The following is a 27,814-nucleotide window of genomic DNA, read 5'->3' as shown; positions in this document are numbered from 1 at the left end:
AGAAATGAGAATAGCCCAAACACTTGCAGGTAGTCTAAACCCACGAGTAACTGTCAAAACAAGGGAAATGTCTGAGAGACTATTGGCTATTGTACAACAATTTTCGTTGTGTGTGGCTATAGACTACCTGGAAAATCTTTCTAACATTCTTTCTTTCTAAAATTAGTTTTTTACTTACTTTCTTGCTTTGCTTCAAATTTAAATATTTTTCAAATTACAATTGGCATACAATGTTTTTTCTAAAAAAGTTTTCAAACAAACAAGTCGGGTCCTTTTTTTTTTGTTTTAAATCTTCATTTCTAGCAAAACTACTAATGTCATCAAATGTACTGTTCCATAGTATTGGACCAATTTTTCAACAACCGAACGCCTTTAGTTTAATTACAGAAAACTTCGTTTTTTATTTCCGACCAAAAAAATCACCAACACTCAAACCAATCTAAATTGTACATGTCAAGCCATAATCCAAAATGCACATTGCTGCATAAACACCAATTTGTATTCAATCATTAAGTCCCAAAATTTACGAGTACGCTATTTTTATTCTCTTAGAAATGAAGAACAAAATCACTTTATTTAGTTCCGAAGTTAAGAAATAAACTTTGTGAACAGTAACTTTAAATTTTTTAACAGTTACATACATTTTTTAAATAAACCAATAACTTTTCGCGACCCGACATAGGCATACATTAATGACATTATTGTGGACATGTTTAAAAACATTTAAAACATCAATTAGTTTTCCCGCAACCTCTCCTTATTCTTTCCTTACTATATATGTATCACTATTAAAGGTTTAATCTATAATTTAAAGTGAAAATATTTCCTACCTGGACGCAGATCAGCTTCCTGCTGCTTCCTCCTCTGATGCTCTTCAAAATGGCGCATTACGTCGACGCTCACGTCATTACGTCATCGCGTGCTTCAATATTTATAACGGACTACTTTATTTAACTAATCTGTAAATAAATGTTTAAAAATGTAATTAAAATATTTATTTATTTTCTAAAAAATGTTCCTTGCTTTGCAAAAATAAATAAAAATATGGTTTATTTTTTATGTTTTTTTCAATAAAGAAATATTTTGAAAACATTATTTGTTTACTGTTATTATTTTATAAATTGTAATTTATTCTTTTAAAATGTAACTTTTTTAATGTAAATTTACTAAATGTGTTCCTTACCTCGACTCTATTTTCTTTTTCCTTCAAAACTTGCTCTTTCTTCTCTTTCTGATCCTTCTTTTCTTGTTCCGCGGTTTGTATATTCTGAAGCTGCCAAAATAAATGAAGGACAAATAAGCTCATAGACTTCAATGCAAAAGCGTGGGAATTTTTTTTTAAAGTAAGTTTTTTTTTTCCTGCTCTATTATCTTTAGGTATTATTATTTCTGAAATGCATTTCTAATTACTCTTTTAATATTAAAAATATTTTTGCTTTTTTATCTTTTTTTTAACATTTCTCTAATTATTTATTATAATACTCCAAAAGTACTCTTCCTTTTTTTTACAAACATTAAACTTTATATAAGAAGCTTAAAAATACTCTAGTATTAATCATTCTTAATACTAATTTTTATTTTTTAATTTATTGTTATTAATTTTAAATAATTGGTCTAGTATTAATATTTATTAATAATCGTTATTTATCTTTTAATTACATATTTTATTTAAATTAAAATTACTCAATTATTAATTTCTCATAATACAATTCTTTTATTATTAATATTATTTTTTATAAAATTTACTTAAAAAATACTCTGTAATTTTTTTAAAATACTCAAGTATAATTCTTTCATAAGACTAATTTTTAAATACATTTTTAAATATATTTTTTAAGAAAGCTCTAGTAAAAATAATTAATAATAAATCTTTTTTTCAATTTTTAACATATTATAATTAAAATAAAAATACTCAATTATTAATTTGTCATAAGCCAAATCATTTAATTTTTCAAACTATATTTATTTAATTAAACTTTAATAATACTCTTTCATATTACAAAAATACTCATTTTTTAATCTTATATTTTAATATTTAAATTAAAATATACTTTGTATTTTGAAAAATACTCAAGTATTAATTTAACTTAAAAAATACTCTTTTATATTAGAAAAATACTCAAGTATTGCTCAGATTTTAAAATTTATTTTTAATAAAAAAACATTAAATTATACAATATATATTTATTTAAGTTAAAATCCAAAAATTAAAAAATGCGTTGTAATAGTATATGCGTTGTAAAAGTACTTACCATATAACATCATGCGTTGTAAATGCATGCGTTGTAAATGCATGCGTTGTAAAGGCTTTTTCAAAGAATGCGTTGTAATGGTATATGCGTTGTAAAAGTACTTACCATATAATAGCATGCGTTGTAAATGCATGCGTTGTAAAAGCTTTTGCGTTGTAAAAAATGCGTTGTAAAAGCATAGCGTTGTAAAAGTTGCGTTGTAAAGGTAGTTCCCCTAAAAATGCACATGGCGCATGGTATGTATTGACACCTCACACCATGGTTAAGTAATGCATGTACCACGGCATCATGTCAGGAGGCACAGTGGTGCACAGTGGAAACAATGTGATGAGCAGTCAATTGTGTAGTGTACAAACAGTGACTGACACACAGCTAACACAAAGCTTGCGGGGTGCACTACAATGACCATTTTCCATCTGACCCACAGGTGCCCAAGAACTCACTGCAGAGGAAAACACCAGCAACCTGCAGAGCCAGTCTCCCCCCCGGTACATGGACTCTCAGATGTTGACTCCCGGGATTCTCTGGATGATGAGCTCAAAGCCGGCCCATCTGGTGTGCCAGGGAACAACAGGTCCCAGGACCCCATTGTCCCCCCCACCACATCTGCTGCAATTCAACGTCACTGCAGACCCTTGCTGTTATGGCCTGTGCGTCCACCGCCACCATCACCAACACCACCTTCACCACCAGTGCTGCCTGCAACACCCTCCCTGTCCCGTGGGTGATGATCATATCTGCCAGGCACACCACTTGCACATTTATGGAGTGGTAATGTTTGCGCTTGCTGTAAATGTGCTCACTTGCCTGTGGTGGCACGAGCCCACTATGGGTGCAATCAATGGCAATAACAACATGGGGGATGTGTCCAAGGGGATAGAAGTCTCCCTTCACAGCTGCCAATTCCGGACCCCTGGGGAAATGGATATATCTATCTTTGTATATCATCATGGCAGAAAGAACATCACGCAGCACCATGCTGAATATCAGTTGTGACATCCCACCAGCGCTGGCCACTGTCTGCTGGAATGATCCAGTGGCAAAGAAATGCAGGGCTGCCATCACCTTCTAAGTTGGGGTGAAAGCTGTTGGATATGTCCTGCGAGGCTGTATGTGGGGCTCCAACATATCACACAGGGGTTTTTAGGGTGGCTCTATCCAGCCGGCATTTCCAGATGATCGCCACATCCTCCATGTCCTCCAGCACTGTCAAGTGACGAATCAGATTTGGCCTCCTCCTAGTTGAGATGAAAGTGGACACATGTCAATGCAATGCATCATGAGATGGGCACAGTATCTCATGTTCTGGATGACACAACGACAACAATGACTGTCATAAAAATTGAGTTACAGACCAGCTTACATGTAGGGACACCTTCAGCTACACAAATGGCACACCTGTCAACTTACACAAAACAATTACCTCAAACACCACCTCGGTCAATGTGAATGCACATAGGGATATGGCCACATTTACCATGGGCACGCCTAGGAGTATAGCATCCAGCATATGTGTAACGAATCAACCACATTGTCTCATACCTAGCTGCTGTACCTGACACACCTTCATGCGTCATTTGAACCTGGCACACATCCACAGCACAATGCCAACAGTCGGAGCAGAAATGACAATTGTGTGCATGATCTGACATAAGAGGACATGCAAAAAAGATCATCATTCATTGAGACGAACGTTGCTATGATTGTCACTGCACCTCAACACATTGACATGTGTGCACATTGTAGAGTCCATAACAACACTGTCCTGCCTACATGACCATCAAATTCATAAGTGACATGTGAGGGAGTACAGGCAAATCAACAATATCACATACACAAACATGGCATGTGTAGTCACCAGTGGAGTAAATGGAACATTGGCATTATGTGCACAATGATGTGCCATTGAGCATGTGGGCACTGTGCACTGTTGATGTTTGCAAGATGGCCATTGCCATTGTATGGCACCCATATTACAGTAGCTACCGCCTGGCTGCAGTGGTGTCACCAGCACCCCCCATTCACACAAGTGCGGTAGTCATAGGCATGGAGACATGCCCAGATGGTGGTGGGCATGCTCTGCTACCCATATCGCGCCAGCTACCGCCTTGCCCCGGCGGTGTGTCACCAGCACCCTCCATTCACACAAGTGTGATAGTAATAAGCATGGAGACATGCCCAAATGGTGGTGGGCATGCTCCGCCACCCATATCGCGGTAGCTACCGCCTGGCCCCAGCGGTGTGTCACCAGCAAACCCCATTCACACAAGTGCGGTAGTCATAGGTATGGAGACATGCCCAAAAGGCGGTGCACATGCTACGGCACCTAAATTGCAGTGCCTCGTGTCAATGCATGGCTCCCATATCGCAGTGGCTACCGCCTGGCCCCAGCGGTGTGTCCCCAGCACCACCATTCACACAAGTACGGTGGTCATAGGCATGGAGACATGCCCAAATGGCGGTGGGCATGCTCCGCCACCCAAACCGCTGTAGCACACACCAGGCCCCTGCAGTGTGTCACCTCCATGGAGCATGCCCTTAGAGCCAATGGGAACCTTGATAGTGGTGGCATGATGCAATTTTGAATATTGCGGTAGGCGTGCTCCGCCACCACGGAGGCGGTCATTGGATGCATTTGAAAGATCCACCATCGCGGTAGCGCACACCGGACCCCAGCAGTGGGTCACCGCCATGGAGAATGCCCTTCCAGCCAATGGGAACCCTGATTGCGGTGGCATTTAAGCAATTTTGAAAATCGCGGTAGGCATGCTCCACCACCGCTTAGGCGGTCATTGGATGCATTTGAAAGAGGTAGACCTGGACCACCAATTGCTGCAGCTTGGCACCTTTGAAATGACCCCATTGGGCTATATATGTGTTGGAGGGAGCCTCACATTTCCACTGCTCCCAGAGCCTGCTGCCAGAGACTCCTCACCTGCTGCTGCCTCCAGGGACTGCTGCCAGAGACCCCTTACCTGCTGCTGCCTCCAGGGACTGCTGCCTGAGACCCCTCACCACCCAATTCCACCTCTGTTGTCTCATGTCCACAGTGATGGCAAGGACAGAAAAGATCCGTGCCAGTCCCTTCACGAGCGACGAGCTGGAGGTCCTGGTGGATGAGGTGCTCACACAGTACCCAAGGCTATAAGGTGCCCCAAATGTCATGGTAAGTCCTCAACAGTGGGAGGGTAGGGCAGGGGGGCACACATGTAGTTGGACTGATGCAGTATGTGCCTGAGAGAGTGGGGTTGTGTCATGCACTGCCTAATATGCTATCTCCAGGGAGAAGGTGTGTGTACCCAATGCCACAGGTTTCCCTGCCGGCACATGTATCTATGAGTGACCTGTGTTGTTAGCCATACAGTGACGCAGAAGGTTGTTCATGCAGGAGTCAGGACAGTGATTTCTTGGCTGAATGGCTGTGTGTGCCCCTGTTGTCCATTTCAGTGTGAGCCCAGCTGGTCAGCAGAGTCCCCGCCCACAAAGACAAGGACACATCACTTCACTTACAGAATATTACATCAGTCTTTTCTCATTGCACTACAGCTATGGGCCATCTCAGCACTGTAGATTGCACACGACAGCCTTGTGATGAGGATTATGTATTTGGGAGATCATGTCCCTCAATGTGACATCCATGACACAGGGATCTATTCACAGGGCAGGGACATTGAGGGCTGCACAGTCTTGGACACAGTGAGTACACCCCCAGACACAGGTTGATATGTGATGTATGTGTTGCTCAACCCAGCAATGGACTGGAGATGTGGGCAGGCCACAAAGGGGTTTCAGTGCTGGCATACTGCAAGTGTGTGAGATGTGCAGGGACTGTGTTCCCCCTCACACCTGCATAAATTTACATCAGCTTTTCCTATGCAGATGTACTATGTGAGATGTACTCTAGTCTCTGATAGACATGTCGTTGGATTTGTGATAAGTTTGTATCTTGCTGCTATACTGATAGATGTTGGTACATAACACTGTGTCACTGATCATTTCCCCCTCTTGTCTCCCATGCCTGCAGCTCAAGGTACATCAGCGTAAGGCCGTGTGGAGGGCCATTGCAGCCAAGGTGCTAGCTCTGGGGGTCTCAAACCACCGGCGCACTTACTGCCACAAGAGGTGGGATGACATCAGCCGGCTGGCAAAGAACGTGGCGGAGATGACCTTGGGGCTGCTTCCTCGCACTGGGCGTTAGGCACGGCACAGCATGACACTACTAATGGGCCGCATCTTGGCGGTGACACAGCCTGAGCTGGATGCACGTTTGAAGGAGCATCAGCAGCAAGCCAGGGTTGAGCATTCGGGGAGGGTGACTTTGGTTGGGAGTGGCTGCATGTGTACAGAGCCTGTGCCAGCGCTGGCCTATGTGATGTTGGTAGTGTGATGCAGTGGCATGTAAGTGGCTGCTGGGCTGGGTGCCGGTGTCACGCATTTGCCCTACCTGTACTTACAAAGATAATTTGAATGCTGTGCATTCCCATCGCATTCTGAGTTGTGCAGCTTCTCATGGACATGCTCTGCATTTTGTGCCTTTCTCTTCTCTTCTCATGGTGCCTATCTGTGCAATATGTGAATAAAGACAGTTTCCTTACTTAATAAAGTTATTTTTCTGTGTGTATATGGTTTACTGTGCCACATGGTCTGTGTGGCACTTCAACATAGTCAATGTTTTTGCTCACTTACTCTATTTTTTACAGGGGTGACAGGGACTTCAGTGCTTCCTGACCCAGAAACTTGTGGGGGCAGTGATGTAAATTTTTAATGGAAAGCACAGAGGTTGATTCTATCCCCAGTATTGCTTTTAGGCTGGCCAGGGTCATCATGTATGTGTATTCTTCCTTTATGTGTGCCCAGTGGTGTATGTGTGTGGTCATCTTGTGATGGCCAGTCGTCCTAGTCCCATGGCTTACTTTCCATGTGTGCTCTTGGATGGTCAGGAAGTGTGAAGTGTACAGGGGGTGAGTTTGAAGGGAGTGTTGATGTGGGCATGCCCCTGCATTTTCAACTGCACACATGTGTCACCCAGGAGTTGTATGCCTGTTGTTTATATTGTTCAGCCCTATGGACGTGCTTGTATGCACATGTGTGAGTTGTATGTTGTGCACTGTGCAGTGTGTTTGTGTGTCCTTGGAGTTCTGTCTGACTCCTACTTGTTGTTTTTGTCACTTGTGAGTATGCAGAGTGTGTGACTGGCAAGTCAGTGTTGTGTTTTGTTGATCATCCATGTGTCTTGTTACTGTTTGTGGTGACTGTGCAGACCTGCTGCTCCATACTGCCATTGTGGTTGTGTTTTCTCATGCATTGCTGTCACATGGTATCTTCTTGCCTCCAGTGTGGCATGTTGTGTGTGGTGTCATACCATCCCCTATCTGTGCGTCAGATGCCTACCCATTGTGGATCTGCACTCCCTCTATTTGTGTATGGTATACTCCTGCCATGTCCCCTACTGACATGCAGTACATTTCACTTTGATGTCAGCTGTCCCCTTGGTTTACGTGTGTGTGTGTCCCCATCATTTCATTTGTGACACTGTGCTTTGTGGTGCAGTTCTTTGGCCAGGATCAATGTGTCAATCAGGCCATTTCCAAATGGGTTGTATGTGATGTTATTGTGCTGTTTGACAGTCATGGTTGCTCATATGCAGTTCAACTGTGTGTGCTGCCCAGTCCTCTGGTCAAGTTGTTTCTACCTTTGTGTCCAAGACTTGCGCATCTGTTGGTGTTGTGTTGGATGTATGTGTTGTGGCTGTGGTATTGCTTCACTTCCTGTGTATGCTGTTGTCTTTGTGCTGTGCTGAGTGGTGTTGTTTGGGTTGATGTTCTTTTACTCATGTCTGTGTGTGGCTGGTATGCTTGGTGTGCACACACTGCTTGTTGTGCATGCAGTGCTGTGTGTGTATGTTGCCTTGTCATTGCCTGGTGTGCATCCCCTGATGTCCTGCTGTGTTTGCTATGTGATTTTTCTGCCTGTGCATCTGTTGTTTGTTTGATGTGGCTGTGTTGTTCTGTGATGGTGCACTTATTGTGTGTGTTGTGGTATGTTGTCTGTGCATTGTTCCTGAGTGATGAGGTTGTGCACTCCTGTTGTATCTGTGCTCCCATTGCCTTTCCACAGGGCATGCCTGTTCTTGTTGTGGTTCTGTGTGTGTTTCTGTTGGGTTATGTTTTTGTCTGTTGTTTTTGTGCAGACATTTGTTCTGGCATCCCTGTGTGTGTGTGATGTTTGTGATTGTTTGTGTGTTTGTTGACTGGCAAGTATTGCCAGCCTTCAGTGTGCTTGACACTGGTGTTGTGTGCTGCTGGTGTGAGGGGTGGTATGTGTGTAGATTCCTACTGGTGTTTGGCAGTCATGGAGTGTGTCAATGTGCCCTGTGTATTGTGCTGCTGGTGTGAAGTAGTTGTATACATGTGTGGCTGTTCACAGTTTGACTTCAGGGCCTTCCTTTCATCCTTGTGCCTATACATGGTTTGCCTTGCCGTCTCCCTGTGGTGTTGCACTGTGATGTCTGTGGTGTGACTTCACTGACTGTACCAGCCATGTGTGCTTTGATGGTCTGAGGGTGTTGTTCTCTGTTCCTTGTCTTGCATGTGATATACACATGCTTTTTGTGTGTCTCAATGGCCTTCCATTTGTGTGCAGCCCACTTTGGCTTTCCTATTTGCTGTGCTCCTTTGCTGTTGGCATGTGGGGTGTGTATGTGTTTGTGTGTCGGTCTGTGGTATGTTTGTATGACTTGGCAGGCTGTGTGTCCATTTAGGTGCTTGTTCCTTGTATGTGTTCATTTGGTGCTTGTACTGATTTTTGTTTCCCTGAGTGTGGTGTTGTTGTGGTGTGTGTGTTTCTCTGGCCCTGTGCTTGTGCTGTGTGTTGTGTGTTCCTATATGCAGCCACTCCTGCAGTGGCTGTCTCCTTGGTTGTTTGTTGTGTGGTGCAGGGTGTGTATTCACCTGGCTTGTTGTTGTGCATAGGGGTGTACGGGAGGGGCACATGGCATGTGCCTTCATGGGGTGTGCTAGTGTGTGGTGGGAGGAGGTGTGGCCCTGTGGTCTTTGTGCCCTGCCCATGCCTGGCACTGGCCCTGCCTCCTGCATTGTGCGCATGTAGTCCCTTGTGTTCACCACTGCGGTGACGTGACCGGGACATTGCTGCATGATCTCGGAAGATTTATGTCCAGGATGCAGAGGGGTGACTTGGTGGCATGAGTGGGTGCCCTTGTGTATGTGTTCCTGTCCCCACCAGGGTGTCTGATGTGGATTTGGACCCTGTGTCAGCCCATGTGTTGTGTCATTGCGTACCTGCGGCGGTGTCCGCGGCGGTCTATGAGTTGCTGGTGATGTAGCAGGTACAGCACCAGAAAACTTGTAGAGCTGTATCCATCGCGATCGTGATCGGGTGGTGTGGACCAGGACTCTGGTTTCGCGGTCCGCTGTAGAGCTTCCGCCGTCTCTGTTTGGGTGGTTTCTCCACTGCAGTGCATCTGCTTGTTTGGGGCTTCCTAATTTGTGGAGTGGGGCGGACGTCATTCCGCACGGTGGTGAGTCTCTATTGGCTCGCACCGCCGCGGTGGCAGGCGCACTTTGATGGTGGTGCACTTCGCACCGTGGCGTACGTGAAATGGGCAATTTTTTGCCATACAAATATGGTATATGGTATAGGTATTCAAGGCCTCTTGTGCTTGGGTATAGTGCTACCTGACTTTGTAGTAACTCAAAAATGTTTTGGTTTGTTTGGTGAGTTTTGGGCCTATTTGGGTCACAGATTTTTCCATTCTGAGTTGCTGATAGCTTTGTCATTTTTGGAGAGCTTGGAGTAGTTTGTGTGGGGTAGGTGTCCCTCTGCCTGTTGTTGCTTGGAAGGCATTATGCAATCCTTCAACAGCATTGCTGGTTTTGGCTTCTTTGTTTAGTGTGCTCAGGTATAGTCTACCGTGGAATGTGGAATTTGGGTAGTCTTCTGTGCCCTGATCTGTGGAGTCTTCCTACCCAGGTATCTTCGAAGTAATCAAAAAGTGGGCTTAGTTTTTCTTCATTTCTTTTGTATTAGGGGCTTTCTATTAGGATGTTATAGTGTTCTGTTACCTCAGTTACTGGGACATAGGCCAGTGCTATCAGTTTTTTTTACTTGGTATGCAAAAGTACTGTCAGTTGCATATTCAACACTAATGGTCCCATTAGGATGGCGGGCGGTAGTCCGCCCACCACCCTAGTGGTGCTGGGACCGGCCGCCAGGGGTGCGGAGGTCCCGCACCGCCAATTAGGATGCGACCGCCACCTGGCTGTTGCATCCTGTATCTTTGACATTGCGGCGGGCGGTGCTGTAAGCAGCACCCGCCGCAATGCCAAAGAGGCATGTTGTGCATTGCCATGCACAATGTGACAGGCACCGCGCGGTGCCTGTCTCCTTGTGGATGGCAATGAACGGGGGTATAGGTACCCCCCAAGTGCAGCCCCCCACCCCCATTGTCATTTCCCGCATGCCTTTCCATGGCAGACTCTCCACCTTCGAAAGGCATACCCACCGCAACCATCATAATATGGATGGCGGTGCCAAAGTGGTCGACGGCCTCTCTGTCCGCTGCGGCTCCCCCCGCCATGGTAATATGGCGGAGGGCAAATGTAGTTGTGATGGCGGGTGGATCGCCACCGCCAGCTGGGCAGTGGCAATCTGCCCACCATCATAATAGGCCCCTTAGCCTTGGCTTTTGCAGGTGTCTCCATAGACATTGGTTAATTGGTAATAGCAACCCTGGATTGCTGTATGTGGGTAGCATTTAAGTATAGAATTAATCATGGCTTGTTCAAAATCTATAATTATTTTCTGAGAAAAATAATTATTTGTTTCTCGTTTTATTTTGTTTAAGAATTTCAAGGTAGGTAGAATGTTGTTTATTGGGGAGTAGGGTATAGATATAGGGAATATTAGTATTTTGAAACAGACCATGGACTGTGTACAACTAACAAAATGGTTTGGGACAAATTTTGAAAGTCCCATCCATCATCCATGTGTCGCATTGTTATAATTTGAGTAAATTGTTTGCAGTAGCAAACATAATGATTCTTTTATCTTTGCATTTATTATCAAATATTATAAATGGTTCATTATTGAGGGTGCTGGAGTTGTAGCAGAGGTGGGTCAGAGGACCAGGGTCCCTGGCGCTGGTCGCAGTCGGGTCACGGATGGGCACATACGAGCTTACCTTTGGTTCCCCAGCGATGCAGCTGCACAGCTGCTGCCATTAAGTATGGGTGGGGGGAGGGCGGTCAGCTGGGAGGTGGGAGCATGAAGGGACACACTGAAGGGGGGAGGGGCTGCAGGGGCAGCAGTGGCAGGGAGCGCGAGGGAGACAACTAAAGAGCAAGAAAAGATCAAAAAAGGGAAAAGAGAGCAAGATAAAAAAGAGAGCAGTGAAGCACAAAAAGCAGAAAGAGGGCACACAAAAGAGCTACGAGAGGCAGAACAGCAGAAGAGGAGAGTGCTCTCCCACTGGGCCACCAAGGATGAGGAGCAGGCAGGAGCCTGTGGGTGGAGGAGAGCCTCAAACACCCTGTAGACAGAGGGCAGCACTTACTGGTGGAGCTGGTGGGAAAGAGCAGTCACACTGACCAGCAGCAGGCTACGTAATCAGGGTGCCGAGGCAGGGATTTGCAGTGATAAAAAGAGGGGTTGGTGTGCCATTCTCCTGAAGCTAAATATCCCCAGGGACTGCACCGGTACACACATGGCACCTGTGTGGAGTCAGCAGATAAGGCACTGTGTCAGTGGCATGCAGGTGGGCTGCAGGAGAAAAGGCACAGGCTGCATCGCAGTCACCGAGCAGACCGATCAGTAGTTACCAGGAGATGAAGCAGTGAGGGGATGCTAGCATGATTGCCCAACAACTCGTGTGGTTTTGGGCTCCACCCCAGTGCAACAGAAGCCGCACACTCACCAGGGCGCTTGCAGTGAGAGGACAGGAGGTCATGGATCCCAGGAGCGTCTGCCAGCTGTGCCTGATTCTCAACCGTGGTTCCCCTGGTGCGGTCTTCAGCAGGGGACAGAGGAAGGGAGTGATAGTCCATACGTGTCCACTGTATGACATTTGTTGCTGCAGGCAATGGAGGAGAAGAACGCAGTGCCAGCGGTACTTGATAGGCCCGGCGTCCGGTTTACCTGCAGCCCCTGTCAAAGCGGGGCCTCTGAGGTAGTGCAAGCCTTTCCCGGATTTTTAAAGTGAAGGAATGGCCTTAGCGTGCCCCGGGGTCACCATGCATACCGCCACGCACTCCTGGATGTAATCCCACTTTTTACATGGGATCAGATGAGGGAATGGCAATGATCCATGTAGCAGAAGGGCTGTATCACCAGAGCTTCACTGCCAGTTGGCCATTTTAGTCTTTGGCGTGGCCACGCCCTGTGAAGGTCTGAGGCTTGCTTAGCTTGTGGTCCTGAACTTGAAAGGATCTAGATTTATTCCCCCTTGGTCCCAGAACCATTACTTGGGACTTGCTGGGGTTTGTTGATAAATCAAGACCATTCATGTAACTAATAAAGCCATCAAGTAATGCTTGGAGGCTTAGGGTAATTGTCGCAAGCAAGAATGGTGTCATCCACATATGACAATGTGGAAATCATGCGATTATCAACTCGCGTGGAATCCACTTGCTTATCCAGTAACCTAGCCCTTGGATCGCTCCCACACAAAGTGAACTAAAATGCGGCCAGTTTGCATCCTGTCTTACTCCTCACTTCAGAGAGAAGGCTCTCGCACAGAACCCATCCACATTGTACTGAACAACTGTGCAGCTCACTAACAAAAGATACAACTTCTCTGTCCATTTAAAGCTCCAATAGAATTGGCCATAATTTAGACTTATTTACACGCTAAGAATTACATCGGCATTACTCGCCATGACATTCTGATGTTCGCTTAGAGGATACTGTCTGAAAATAATGAAATCGCAACCGACTGATGATTACTTATCTATCAGTAGCTGAAAGCACCGGATTTGGACTTACACTGTCTACCATATCAGCGGAAGGCTGTCCATGATAGAGGCATACCAAACCTGTTGCACTGATATTACAGTCCAGGCCCTGATGAAGTATTTGGCTATCACCATTAGAGGAAACAGGTGTTGGCAAGAACTGTGGCTGTTGGTTGTATCACTGAAGAAACTGAAGTGTGTGTTTGAGTTCAAAAAAGTCTTCCCAAGATACAGGTGACAGAATAAAGAACAAGGACAAACACTTGAAAAAACTATTGCATGATTTGAAATACTATAATTTGCTCAGGAAATTGAATTTGTTTTTATTCACACAAATGCAATGGACAGGTCCATAAATGCAAGAAACAGGGACCCAGGCCTCGCCACAGTATACTTGTTAATTAACAAAAAAAGATTTAACTATAGTGCAGAGGCTGTTTCCACTGTATGCTTATAGTGCACCTTTGGAGATTAGTTTTCTCACTCTCTGTGTCACTAGTGCTTCTGCTCGTTTTTCACTTGCAACCTATCCCATCAGCTAGGATGTCTGCTGTGCTTCCGTCATGATGATTTGTTTTGATAATAAGGTTTCAGCTGCCATGAGGTCAGGAAGTGATTACTGCCATGCTTTATTATGTGATATATTTGAACGCTCCTTTCCTGTGTTTTAATTGTGCATTGTTCACTTTAAAACATTCTATATTATAGCCTTATAGCCCGCCGTAGCGGGCTATACCGGCTATTAAAGGCCCGCTGCAGCGTTAAAGGCCCGAGCCGAAGGCGAGGGACTTTAACAAAAGCAGCGGGACTTTAATAGCGGTATAGCCCTGCTACGAAGGGCTATAAGGCTATTAGAACATTCTGCCACTAGAGGGAAGAATGTTCTAGCAAATTAAACAAAGGCTTCTCGAAGCTCGAGGAGATTTAAATCCCCTTGAGCTTCGAGAGGCTTTTGTAAAACATTGGAATGTTGCTCTGCGGGTCTTTACCGGCCCGTAGAAGCACGGAGCACTCCATTGTCTACAATGGAGTGCTCCACATTCCAATGTTCTAATATTGCATGAGTTAACACGCTATGCATGTGCTAATAAGGCATGGGCTTATTGCACTCAACAACTGGTACTTGTTTGTAGATGTATCATAGTTCACTATTTCACACTCGTGTTTCTTCAGTGCAGTTCTTCTCATACACCAAGCCATTCATAAGTAAAGTACTAGGACATGCTTACAAGTGAACCAATTATTCATGATCCCTGCAGAAACAACTCTTTGAACAGGGACCACTCCTCACACCCCGTAAGTCTCGAATATGGTACAGTTTGAGCCCCTGTTAATTTCTGAGAGGTCAAGCCTGCCGAAATTGAAGGCTTGCTGCATTAAAATTGGTAAATAAAAGGACATGAGGATTTTGGTTCTGTAAGCAAGAAAATCTTCATGTTTTGTCTCATTTTTCCAGGCTTAGCTTCGAATCTGTAATAATGTTTGCACCCAATAAATTCCAAACCCCTCGATGCCAGAGTTTTTTCAGGTGCAATAATTATAGACTCCAGCACCAAATCACTTGTTATAAGGCCCTTAGGGCTTAAATATGTTTTCAAGCATACATTTACGGTAGTATTCTTGCTGTCCCTATGAGTTACTTCCCATGAAAGAACATGGTTGCGGATAAAGATAAAGAACCAGGGGGCATATTATCAAGAAACGGCGTTAAAATTATCGCCACTTTAGCGGCAGAAAACTGCCACTAAAGCAGCGATAATGGACTTGATAATATGCCTTGAGAATTCCCATAGAAGCCCATGTTCTGGTGTCAACATGGGCTTCTATTGGAATCCTCTGCGGTATATTATCAAGCCCATTATCGCTGCTTTAACGGCAGTTTTCTGTCGCTAAAGCGGCGATAATTTTAACGCCGTGCTTGATAATATGCCCCCACACTGCTTGCTCTTAGTTTCTGAGTTGGGAATCTGAACGGAAGCACCTCAGGTGGACCCTCGTCAATAAGGGCCTGGGGAGACTACTCTGATGTACGATTAAACATACACAAAACTAGTGGAGCAGAAAAATCACCAACAATGGTCTATAATGGTTTCTCTGTTGTTATTTCTTCGTGGGGGCGCATCACAACTGACACCAGAAGCAGTTGTAGAACAGGATGTTACCAGGAAAAACCCAAATATTGTAGGTGTTTTGGGATTGTTATGTTAAGCTCTAGAAGCATCATGCTAAAGAAGGTTGGACTGATGTACTGTACATATATTGTGTTCTTCTTTGTAACAGCGGCTTTGAATACCACTCATCCTTGCCTACATCTAGTTTGTATTCCAAATTCTGGTATTTGGTTCTGTGGATGTTCGAGCTAATGTCCTGCGAGGCAGTTGTTCTTGGGCATTCATTGGAGAGGCTGAAGCCATGTGATCTCCCACTTGCTGTGGAATACACTTCATCTCTTCTTCATACCTGGGGTGTGACTCTTCTTCCTCCACATCTGTGCCTCAGATCAGAGAGAAACAATATTTCTGTATTTGTAGTCCGACAATTCTTCTTGCCCAGGAGAATGTGGGTTTCATAATTCCATTTTTTTTTTAAATCCACTCTTCTTATTTCTTTTCATAAATTTCACCCTTGAAATGTATGCCATTGTGGAATGCTCTGTATGTCATAAATCCAAATATCTCACAGCTCACAATAAATCATGAATTCAGATGCTTAGTGCAAAAAATGTGTTATGCGTAAGATTCTGTTAACATGACGTTCCCTGTTAAAGACCTCTTTGTTCTACCCGACGAATAAAAGCGACAATCTTTCAATTTTTTAGATCATCTCTTTAGAGAAGGACGTGGGAAATGAGGCGCAGACTTTTTATCCTGTAATGAGTTTGCTAACAATAACGCCTTACGAAAAATAGATTAATCAGAATTCTGCATTAAACTCAAAGTAAATTGAAACAAATGATACATGTTTATGACTCTATTATAGCTGTTCTTAACTCGATTCAAAAACAATGAGAACAAATGGGATCGTTGAGTTGCTGCCTTTGTACTGGTCTCTGATTGTTCAGTGAAGAACTCCAGAAATAGCGCAGCCGAAAAGCAACAGAACATCTCACTCATCAAAATGAGAACAGTTTGTCTCATCTCTGATTAACCTTTTCTTTTTTAACAGGATGATTTCATGTCTTTTCAACTCAGAAAACAAAATAAAGTTAGTAGTCCCTCAAATTGAAAATGCACACGTTTACTTTGTTATTCAGTACATCTAACAAAGATAAACAAGGAGGCAAAGGTTCACAGATCTGCACTACCACAGATCAGTTAAAAAAACAGACACATTTCCGCCCACATTTACAAAACAATCATGCACCGCGGCGCTGAAATTAAAGTTGCTGCACTGCGTTGCAGGATCGGAGGGGGAGGCAGAACAGTGCCATCTACTGCAGCGATGTTCTGCCTCTCTCCGTGAGCGGCATACTTTTGGCTACCATCAGTCAAAGGAGACATCCTTGCAGGGGCGTAATAAAGGCCCCCTTAGCCCCAGGCTTACCCATGCTGGAGGGGGCCCCCCTTAGCCACTGCTGATGTGAGTGTTAAGGGCCCCCTCAGCACATCGTGCAGGGGGGCTCTCTCACCTTTTGTTAGGGCTCTGGCAGCGGCTGGGCCTGAGTATTTTAAAGTTATCCTCATGGGGCTTGGTTTAAACATTATCTCTGCATGTCCGCCTCGCCACTTAGATGAAAAACTCAATTTCAGTGTCAAAACATGGTGCCTCTAATAAGGTAGACTCCCTCATTACGTTGGAGTAATGTAAATGCAAGCCAAGCTGTGACCAATTAAACTGCGTCATTTTGGTTTGTTTGCATGACCAGCACTTGGGTGTTTTTTACTTTCCTGCACCAATTTCCTCCAGTGTTTCTTAGACATTGTAATGTCATCCTTCAAGGAAACGGTTTACCATCTTTGCAGACATGCCCTTTGTTTTGTGTATGCCCAGGGCACAAGTCCTAAACAAGCATTGGCATAGCCAATAGGTCTCGTTTTTGGGACCTTCCCAAGTATTTAGTTATGCAGCACAATATTCTTGGTGCAACAACAACTGTTGCATGGCTAAAAGGACCCAAAGGCGAGACCTATTGGCTTTGCCAATGCTTATTTATATTTCCAATATAAAGGGAATGGCGTCAAACCATAATGTTGCAACATTCCAGTGCCTGCTGCACATGGATTCCATGATTAGTTCTATTACGAAGAAATCCTTTCCGACGATTAACGAAAGAGGGGCTTGGAGGAAAAATCAGTTATGCAGCAAAAGAATACAATCCCAGGACGGATCCTTATGCACAGACTGGAACGTCTTGGTTTAGTGGTCATCGCTCATGGGTGAGCCGCTGCGTAAGTGATGAACGAGCTGTAGGTATGTATAGAGGGTTCACAGTCGTGCTTTACATTTCTGGCCTTCTGCCCTCGTCTTTTCTGTATTGTAAAGTGGAGCAATCCTCGCCTCTTCTATCCCGTTAAACAAGTAGCAACATATTGGACACGCGGGGCTTTAAGTGGGCCGGGTCGCTCCGGGTTTTAAAACGGACTTTGAAACTGGTGTATTTCGGGCCCTGTATTCATGTCCTGAATTCTTCATGCAAAACCACTGTTTGATTTTTGAACAATGGAGGTCAAAAACGTGAAGCATTTCATGTCACACTGCTTAGATTTCACATGCTTTATTTAGCCTCGCATTCCGGCGAGTCTTTGGTTTTCCAAGATGCTGTGGTACATTTCTTTTCAGGCGACACAGTACTCTTGCTGGTGCATAATTTGAATGGAGTGCCACCCAGGTGTTTACAACAGCGTGCATGCGAGTTCTGGCTGAAGGCAGTGCCAGTTTCTCTCAGTATCTGTCACAAAGGTGCTCAGAATGCGTGCTCATCCAATCCAGGGCCTCTTAACAAAGCGCACAGAGCAATGATCACACATGCCAGTCGCAGTTGTGAGTCTATGCAAATGTGTGGAGACGGTTGCACTCTATAGGAATGTAAATGTATATGGTTAAACTACGTCCTTAATGATAAAGCCCTGCCCGTTTCAAGGACCCCCACTTATTTTTATCGCACTTAAACCACTGGCGACCCGGATTATCCCCGTTTGCACTGGCACCATGTGTCTGAGATGAAGCGGGGCTCTTTAAGGAGGACGGGGCAGGAGGGGGGTGGACTCAGGGGCAGGAGGAGGGTGGACTCGGGGGGCAGGAAGGGGAAGCGCACTCAGGGGCAGGAGGGGCGCGCAGACTCGGGGCAGGAGGGGCAGGAGGGACACACAGACTCTGGGGGGCAGGAGGCTCGTGTGCGCGGAGGAGACAAATATTTACTCTGCGGCGCACTCACTTCACAGCTCGACGTGTTCTCCGGAGCAACCAGGTGAGAGGGGATCACATGGGAGCCGCTGTTTACCACCTCCGGCCCAGAATAGGCCAGCCCACAAACCCACCCCAAACACCCATGGGGGAGAGGCGGATCGAAAGGTGTGACCCCCAAAGGGTGGAGTCTTCAACGGGTCTGCCTACTGCTCAGGAGGTTTATTGCAGACGACATATAATCAGAAAAACGCCCAACACAAAAGCACGTTGTATTTATATTCTCCACGGCCGCTGCCACACACGCATATACATGCACTTTATAAGGTCTCCAGTTTAACTTTGTTTACTCTCTGCTCTCGCCTCCCGGTTCTGTTTCTAGTCTGATTGCCACTTCCCTACCCACGGTTTGTGCCTTGGCTTGTGGCACTCACTGCCCTTCCTTGGCACACTCCGGGAATAGATACGTGTACTCCCGACCCCCCACCCCTGCAGAGCTCCCCCACCACACACATCCTGCACCCGCCAGCAGAGCTCACGAACTGTCCTGTCTTGGGTAGGCACCCTTCTGCATCACTGAGGCACTCTTGAAAAGCACAACTACAAGTACCACAATGCAAAACAAAACTAGACCTCAGTGTTGCCCTCCCTGGCCCCCAGCCCCTTTTAAAAATACCCTACCTCTGCCCTAAGCCCTAGAAATAGACCTCAGCACAACCTCCACCGCCACCCCGCCCCCCAGCTATTAAAACAATTATCCAGCCCCTGCCCTGAGCCCTGAAACCGGACCCACCGCACGGGGAAATAAAAAAAAAAAACACTCTAAAGCCCTAAACCCATGCCCCCACCCGCCCTAGGCCCAATCCCCCTTACCTGTACAGGAAGACAAGGCAGCTCTGCTGAGGCGAGGCATGGCACAGGTCGTCAAGAGGAAGAGGAAGGGTCTCTCTGTTTTCTAGAACAATGCTGATAGCCTTGACCACGCCAGTGCTTTTACCATCATTACCAGCATATGCCCTTGTCACCAGTGCAACGTATATGCGTTTACCATTCATACCTTTACAACATTCATTTGTTGTAAAGGTATGTACGGTAAAGACAAAATGTGGGGTAATGGCTATGCGTGGTAACAACACCTTTCACAATCTCTTCTTATTGTGATTCAGAATGATATCATAACAAAAGCCTTTTGGGAATCAGAAATATTTTTCGGACTTGCAAATTCACTAACCCAGGGGTTTTAGGTAAGCTTCACAACTGCAAACTACCACTGCACGAGGCCTCAGGCCTTTAGTTCTACCATTACACAGTCTAAGAGAAGACGTGGGGTTGCCTGAGGTCTGACCTGGGGATCCCACCTTTGCCAACATCAGCTTCCACTGACCTTTACCGAGAAAGAAATATTAGAGGAAAGCCTTGGGCCAAGGTTAAAATTCCGTCTTTGAAGAAAAGCACTGATTACAGGCGTCGTGTGAAGAGCTCTAAGTGAAGTTTGAGTGTCCCCCTCGTGAAGGCGGTGTGAACGGTCGGTAGCACCCCTGCTATCTGCTGCAGAGATGCTAGCGGGACATCACTCAGGAGCACTCTTATTACCTCCGACAAATTTCAGAATCAGAGAGTAAGGCCTGAACGATTTCCTCATTCCAAAGCAATCATCCCTGCGAGAGACCTCTGCGGTGCATGAATGTGCCTATTGTCGGCATGCGTCGCCTCCTTCCGCCGACATTATGAAATCAGTGTTCAGGGAAGCTTGATGTTCCATGGCGTCTTTCTCTTCAAAGAGTTATGGGGCTGTGGCACATGCACTTACACACACCCTCTCCTTTCCGCTCAAAACTACCAGTAAAATATTCTGAGCGGGAACAATCATTGGTTACCAAAATAGTGAATGCTTAACTCATGCAAGACAGTTGCCCCCTGAAAACATTTCTGTCTCTTCAAGACAGAAATAAATGCCTCTGACTGTCAATGAAGTCACTAAAAATGCTGCTGTACCGAGACTCCGTCCTTACAGCGCTTTGTTGCTGCTTCTTTTGAACAAGGCGCTACATAAGACTCGTGATTAATGGTTTATGCAAATGCGTGCAATGTCATGGTATAAACAAGCGCGTCCCGAAAACGAAAGAGGATCACGCTGGAGCTTGTCTTTATCCTCTTCAGCGCTGCGAGGATTCCCGCGCAGTGCTGGAAGTTCTGAGCGTGGGCGGGGCCATGACGGAACGGTTCCGTCATAAGCACAGCCCAACCGGCGTGCATGACGGAACCGTTCCGTCATCGGCGTCGAAGAGGTTATAGAGCCATGTGTTTAAACACATGGCCCCATAAAGATAAGAATCCTTTCACGACGCACGGAAGGCAGAGGAGCCCGTCCAAATGGGACGGCTCAAAAAGCCAAACGAAAATGCCACGAACAGCTCTTTTCCAATGACTGGCCACCGTTTAGCATAAACGGTGATGCCGGCCAATGGAAAAGAGGGGCGGGGCTTAATGCCCTTTACAGAAAACCCCCCAAATCATTAAATCTCGCCAGCGAGACTGCGCATTTGCGCAGCCCACGCCAGGCGAGACCTAAAAAGAAGTGGGGGGACTAACCTAGTTAATCGGAATGCAAGTGGCATCATGGCGCGTGACATCACTGTGTGTGACATCGTGGCGCGTGACATCACAGGAAGTGGCATTATAAGAAGTGACATCAGATCTTGAGCCCTCACATTTATGTTTGCCAGGTCTTTCGTGAGTACATTGGAGCACATTTAGAGTACACAGGGAAACCCTCCTGATTTTGGCAGAAGATTCACACTTTTTAAAGCTGCACATAAAACAAACTTGCCTTTTGTCTGCGTAAACTTCCTCTACCCATAGTGCTTTACAAGAAAAAACAGTGGTACTAAATTAGATTTATTTTGTGTAAATACAGGGAAAGACCAACACATCTGACATTCTTACAGAGCATGCATTTCTCCTTAACAGGGACTGAACAAAGTGAAAAGCTGCCTCCCTTAAGTATGTGTGAAGTGCTAACAAGGTGTGAACCTTTGTTTCCACTCTGCTGCATTTGCGTCCAGGTGTGAGGCTCCTGACTGCTCCCAGTCAGGAGACTCCAACAAAAGGAGGCCTGATGACCCCCAAATTCGGCCTTTGTTATGGGCCCAGCAGGAGTCTGAACTAAGAAAGCTCTCTCCCCGCCTGCACGTTGTTGTGATCGAAATCAGACAACAGCGTGCAGGCGCTGCTGAGTGTGTCCCGGTGTTTGGAAATTACACTGGGACGAATTCAGGATATTTTTCAGTGGGGCCCAACTTCTTGGCAGGGTGGACGGCGTCCACTCTGTAGAAATAGTGGGCGGACGTCGTCCAGCCGCGTGTACCCTCGACTCGTGCCCTGTATATGCCGAATGTGCAAAGTGATAGAGAATGAAAGTGCCAGTCCCAAGAATGCTTTCATCTGAGCAGCTATCGGGGCAGCAGCTGCCTCAAAGGCGGCACTGTCTGAAGAAATCCCAGGCTATGAATCCTGTTAGAGTATACTTCCCTTCCAGCAAACCCAGCTGCTCCTCGCCTCGGCTCCTCGTAGAAAGTCAAACCTCCGCCGAAGTGTGGAGTCATGTGTGCGCACATGAGCGATCTGAGAGATATGATTGTGAGTGTAGTGTGAGAGGAGTGACTGCGAGTGCCAGGTGAAAGTGCTGGGTGAGTGATGTGTCTGTGAGTGGAGGCTGTGAGAGATGGGGCTGGGAATGCAGTGTGAGAGGTGTGACTGAGTGGAGGGTGAATGATGTACCTGTCCGAGCGCCGAGTGAAGTTTCAGCCCATGTGAGTGCAGAGTGACAGCTGAGCCGTGTGAAGGCAGTGTGAAAGGGGGGCCTCTGTGAATGCACTTCAAACTTTATGAATGCAGGGTGTGCCTCTGTGAGTGCCAGTTAGACGTGAGCTGATGTTCATGCAGAGTGGTATGCCTATGTGAGAGAGGAAGGGTGAGAGACGTACCTACATACCTATGTTAGTGCATGGTGCATGGTGAAAGGTGAGAGTGCAACAGTGCATGGTGAGAGTTGAGCCTATGTGAGTGCATGGTGTGATCTAAGCTCTTTAGATGCATGGGAGCCAAGGAGAATGCAGGGGGATATTTGAGCCCTTGTAAATGCACAAGGAGGGGTGTGCCTCTGTGAGTGAGTAGCGGTCTACCCATGTGAGTGCAGGGTGGGAGGGGGTGCCTATGTGAGCAGAGAGTGAGTGATGTCAGTGTGTGTGTGTGTGTGTGTGTGTGTGTGTGTGTGTGTGTGCAGGGTGAGTGGTGTGCCTTTGTGAGAACTGGGTGGGTGGTGTGCCCACGTGAGTGCAAAGTGGGAGGCGTGCTCGCTTAAGTAGAATGTGAGTCATGTGAGTTCAGGGGGAGTGTGTGACTGTGTGAATGCAGGGTGAGAGGCACGTCTGTCTGAATGCATGGAAAGAGGAGGGGCTGGGTGAATGCAGAGTGAGAGACATGCCTGTGTGTAACAGAGTAGCCAGAAAATTTAAATATCCTACCATTTCGAACCAAAGCTCTGATGGCACCAAGCAAGTGCAGCAAGTGAGTCCAAAATACCCTAGAAGTGCTCCTATGTCTGTTCCATCCACGCATCTATTCATTAATCCTTTCACCCTCCCATCCACCTTCTGCTATCAATCATTTCACCTTTAAATTCTGTCATCCAATCATTATTTCATCCACCTTTCAATCGTTCACCATTCCATCCATTGGCGATTTTATCCATTCCTTAAGATTTTCATTTACTCTACCATAATTTCACTTTTCCTCAGATTTCCATTTACTCCGTCATCCATCCATCATCTAAAATGTCCCTTTACTCTGTCATCCTTTCTTCCTCCCATGTATCTATCCTCTCACTTACTTATCCTCTCACATAACATTTGTATTTGTAAAGCACACGTTCATGCAGAAGAGTGTCTTGGCGTTGAATAACAGATGTTTATTGTTACCCAACTCAATGGTATTCATTTTATCGACACCAGGAGGATGAAATCTGACTGAACCCGCTGGGAGTTGAATATGTGACTATGAGGTCAAACACAAGCCCCTATCGTTGACGCAGTAGTCCACTGAGCTACCAGACCCACTCATTCACCTATCCTCTCACCAGTAACATAACAATAGCCCCTGCTTACCCAGTGGTGCGGGGGGGGGGCAAGCTTCAGGGGGCCCTGGCCTGAGAGCTCCTGAATGGGTCCAGAGCGTGGGGGGCCCCCTCCCTGTACTTTGCAGGGGGGCCCCCTTAGGTTTTGTTACGCCACTGCATCCTTGTGCCATAGTGCAAGAATATCTGCATTAAGGTAAGCAAAAATGTTGTGCAGGAAGGGGTCCCTTCCTGTACAAGAACTATGGTTTAAAACATGTCCCTCTATGCATGTGTGCTCTAGAGTGCAGCACACATGCAAAGAGGGAAAGGCAATGAGAAATGAAAATATTTCTTCTCGTTAAGGCTGCCTCTACAAGTCTTTGTAAATAGGGATTCACATCAAAACCCATGAACAGTTGCATGGGAACACCCATGGAATGCCCTCTTCTGGTAAAATTGTGCAAGGCATCACATTGAGCTGCTTTGCGTTATTTTTGTTTACAATCAGACCCAAATTGCAATCTGTGTACATTTGTCAATAACAACAAGAGCTGCCATTTTTCTTGAACAGATTTAATAAAACATAAGATTCAAAACCTGGAAAACTACTAAACAATTGACCAATCTGCAGTAAATAGGTGCTCCCTTATTATGTCTGTAGGCAGTAATCATGATTATAATGGAGATCTCTGTGTATTTGTAATCATGGTTCTTTAGAGTGTGCATATCCAAAGACTACTCAAAAGTCAAAAAAATCATCTGAATGCCAAAGTTGGGTGCCATATTGTGTAACTTAGGGTCGAGTGCCCGGGCCTACAAGGTTTATATTCCAAACCCACTAGTGCAGTGACTTAGTTCAGTACACCACCGCTGAGCAGGGAAGTCCAGGTTATTGTAGCTCCACACAACCCACTGAGCATTCCTGCTGTTGTGATGTACATTCTTTCAGGATTACTGAAAGCCCTTTTTAAGTTCTTGAGGGAGCAGTGATAATTCCAAAATAGTTTCATTTTTAGAAAAGTACTCTCAAGCCCTGCACTAAGAAAAGATACTACATAGTTTCATCCTGTCGCTTAACCACACAGAATAATATTAAAGCAGCACTTGTACATGTTGATAGAAGTGAAAATAAAATGAACAGTTCAAACGTATTTAGAGGTTTCCTATTAACCTACCACCCTAAAGCTTCTTGTATGCACTAGACTCTGAGAACACAGATTACTTGGCTTGGATCTGGAGTTTCTGGAACCCTGTGGACTGCATTCCTGTTCACAGCTGATCAGTTGTGGTTATCCTTTGAGTTGGAAAGTGTATTCCCTCTAAAGGAAAACACACAATCAGCTGGGCTAACTTCCTCTGATCACTGTATCGACTCTTAGCATTAGAATGGATGCTCCCTCAGCTTTGCAGGCAGGACCCCTCTTGATAACCTGGTGTGATGGCCTCTCAAATTCAGTGGTCAAATCAAGGGGTTTATGCTGGATTGCATGCTTACTTTTGGCCTACATTGCAAAATTTAGTACTGACTTTCCAATAATCTGAGACGTAACAGTATTAAACTTGCAGGATGAAAATATGCAAACACAGACTACATGTTTACCTTAAATATCTACTGTCAAACCTTGCAGCATGGATATTGCATAGCTTGTGGCAGACTTGGCCTACCTGATGTTATAATAAAGTCATTGTTTAGATGAAAAGACAGTTTCACAATTTCTTTGAAATATAATGACATGCTGAATTTACGTCAAAGGCAGACAGGCTAACTTAACATTCTCAAAACAAAGTCTATCTTTGTGAGTTCATGACAAAGCTTTACCCTGGTTTGCATTTACAAAAAGAAACACAAACCAGACACAAGGAGGTATATGTACAAGGAGTTAATGCCACCGTAGCGTCAATGTTTTGAAACTACGGTAGCTTTTTTATTGCCTTATGTACAAGTTGCCGCTAACCACAGTTAGCTGCTGTTTTATGGCGTAAACGTGCATATTTAGGATCGCCACTTCTGTTAGTGGGACTTAACGAAAATGAGATGCAAGGTGGGCATTCCCGTGTAAAAATTGCCACTATCCCCACTTTGCGATATTTACAATGAATTTTTGGTCATGCGATAATTTAAAAAAAACTGCTGCTAAGGCCAGTTAAAGTCTGGATTTTAAGACCAGATAAAAGCTGGTCTAAAAAATTGTGCAAACACACCTGTACATAAGGGAGACTAACCCAGACCCACATTTGCTTACCTAATGACACCATGGATACTGCTCTTGCAGCTTGGAGCTCCAAGAAGACCACAACCACCACCACCAACTCAGAGACAGCGCCGCAGAAGAGAGCGGGTCTACTGTCAACGCATCACCCTGATAGACCTCCAGCCAGAGGATGTGATGACATACTACAGGCTAAAAAGGACATCCGTCCTACGCATACTCACCCAGATAGTGACAAGGCTGCAGGCACCATACCAGCACTGCATGAACATCCCTCCGCAGAAAAAGCTACTAGCAGTGCTGCACATGTTAGCCTCTGGTACCTTCTAACCAACCAATGCCAGAGTGGGTGGAGTCTCACAGTCAGCCTTCTGCAGGTTCCTCCCAACTGTCTTGGATGCCCTTATCAGCCTGACGCTACAGCATCTATGCTTTCCCAACACTGCACAGGAACAATTTGACAACAAGCAAGGCGTCTATGACATTGCTAAGCTTCTGCATGTGTTGGGGGCAATTGACTGCACCCATGTTCTACTTGTGCCTCCTGCAGACACTGCGCATATATACAGTAACAGGCAGCATATACACTCAATGAATGTTCAGGCAATTGTGGACCACCTGGGCCTGTTCATCAATGTTGTCGCTAAGTTTCCTGGGAGTGTGTATGACTCATACATTTTTCACCAATCGATCATCAACCAGCGGTTTGAGAACGGCACATATGGAAATGGACTGCTTATTGGTAAGTACAAACTGAACACACCACACACCTCAAGTAAACAAGCATGTAGCTCAAATATGTGGGAATGCAAATGCAGCCAATGTAATACGACATACCTTGGAACAGGTCCAACCAATATACACAAGCACACTATACAAAATAATCAATACATAAGTAAGACAGCCCAACAAGGGAGTAGCCTAGAAAATCTCACAGAAACCACTATGGTACCCTTGGAATATAGATTTCGCAGAACTCCTCAGAGAAAAATGTAAAATAATCAATGCAGTACATGACACAGAACATATGTTTCTGCTGTGCTACATACATCTTGATATAAACGCATGTGCCATATGTACAACAAGATGACAGATCACACCCTGCTCTCACATGTGATTGTGCACAATTAGCTGACATGTAAAAACATAGTCAGCCATGCACCATGCAGCAGGTGTACCTACATCATGGGTTTGCAAGTAGAGCTGCATGAAGGAAACACCAACTGCACACAAATAATCACCAAAATATTTAAACATCAGTCTGTGTCACTGCAGAATGGAGCATGCATAGGAAGAGCATACAAGCAATCCAAATCCCATTCTCACCAGATGTTGTGCATCCATATGACTCCCCCTGGTGAGGTGTAGAAATCTGATGCACAAAATCAGAGATTATAATGTGTGTCAATTGGGAACAGACTAGGGGTGGGCGGAATTTGCGGAATTAACCTCCGCAAATTATCGCGAGAATGCAGAAAATCTCCGCAAACATGCCGGAAATATCGCGAAGATGCGGAAGTTTTTTTGCCGCCTGTTCGCGGTATTTTTTGCGTGTTCGCGGGTCGCCAACTTACCCATGCGGTCGCTCACGGGCGCGGCCATCTTGTTTTCACTTGTCCCGCCCTCTGGCGTTGTTTACTTCCTGTTCCGGGTCGCGCAATGCATGTTCGCGGTCGATATTTCCTGTTCGCGATCGCTTTTACTTGATCGCGTTGCTTTTTGCTTGCTCAGGGAGAAAATATCGCGCGAACTTGCGCACGTGGTCGCAACGGGCGCGGCCATCTTGTTTTCCACTCTATTGCATGGTTCTGGGGCCTGATTTTCAATCCTCCCTAAATCTTTTCAATCCTTTGTTTATAGCCACTTTTTTTGGATCTTTATTACTTATTATTTCTCTAACTATTTTCCTGCCTCTATATTTTTGGT

Source organism: Triturus cristatus, chromosome 3_1 (assembly GCF_964204655.1).
Source record: "Triturus cristatus chromosome 3_1, aTriCri1.1, whole genome shotgun sequence".
Classification (NCBI taxonomy): Eukaryota; Metazoa; Chordata; class Amphibia; order Caudata; family Salamandridae; genus Triturus; species Triturus cristatus.
Note: the sequence above shows the minus strand (reverse complement) of the source record.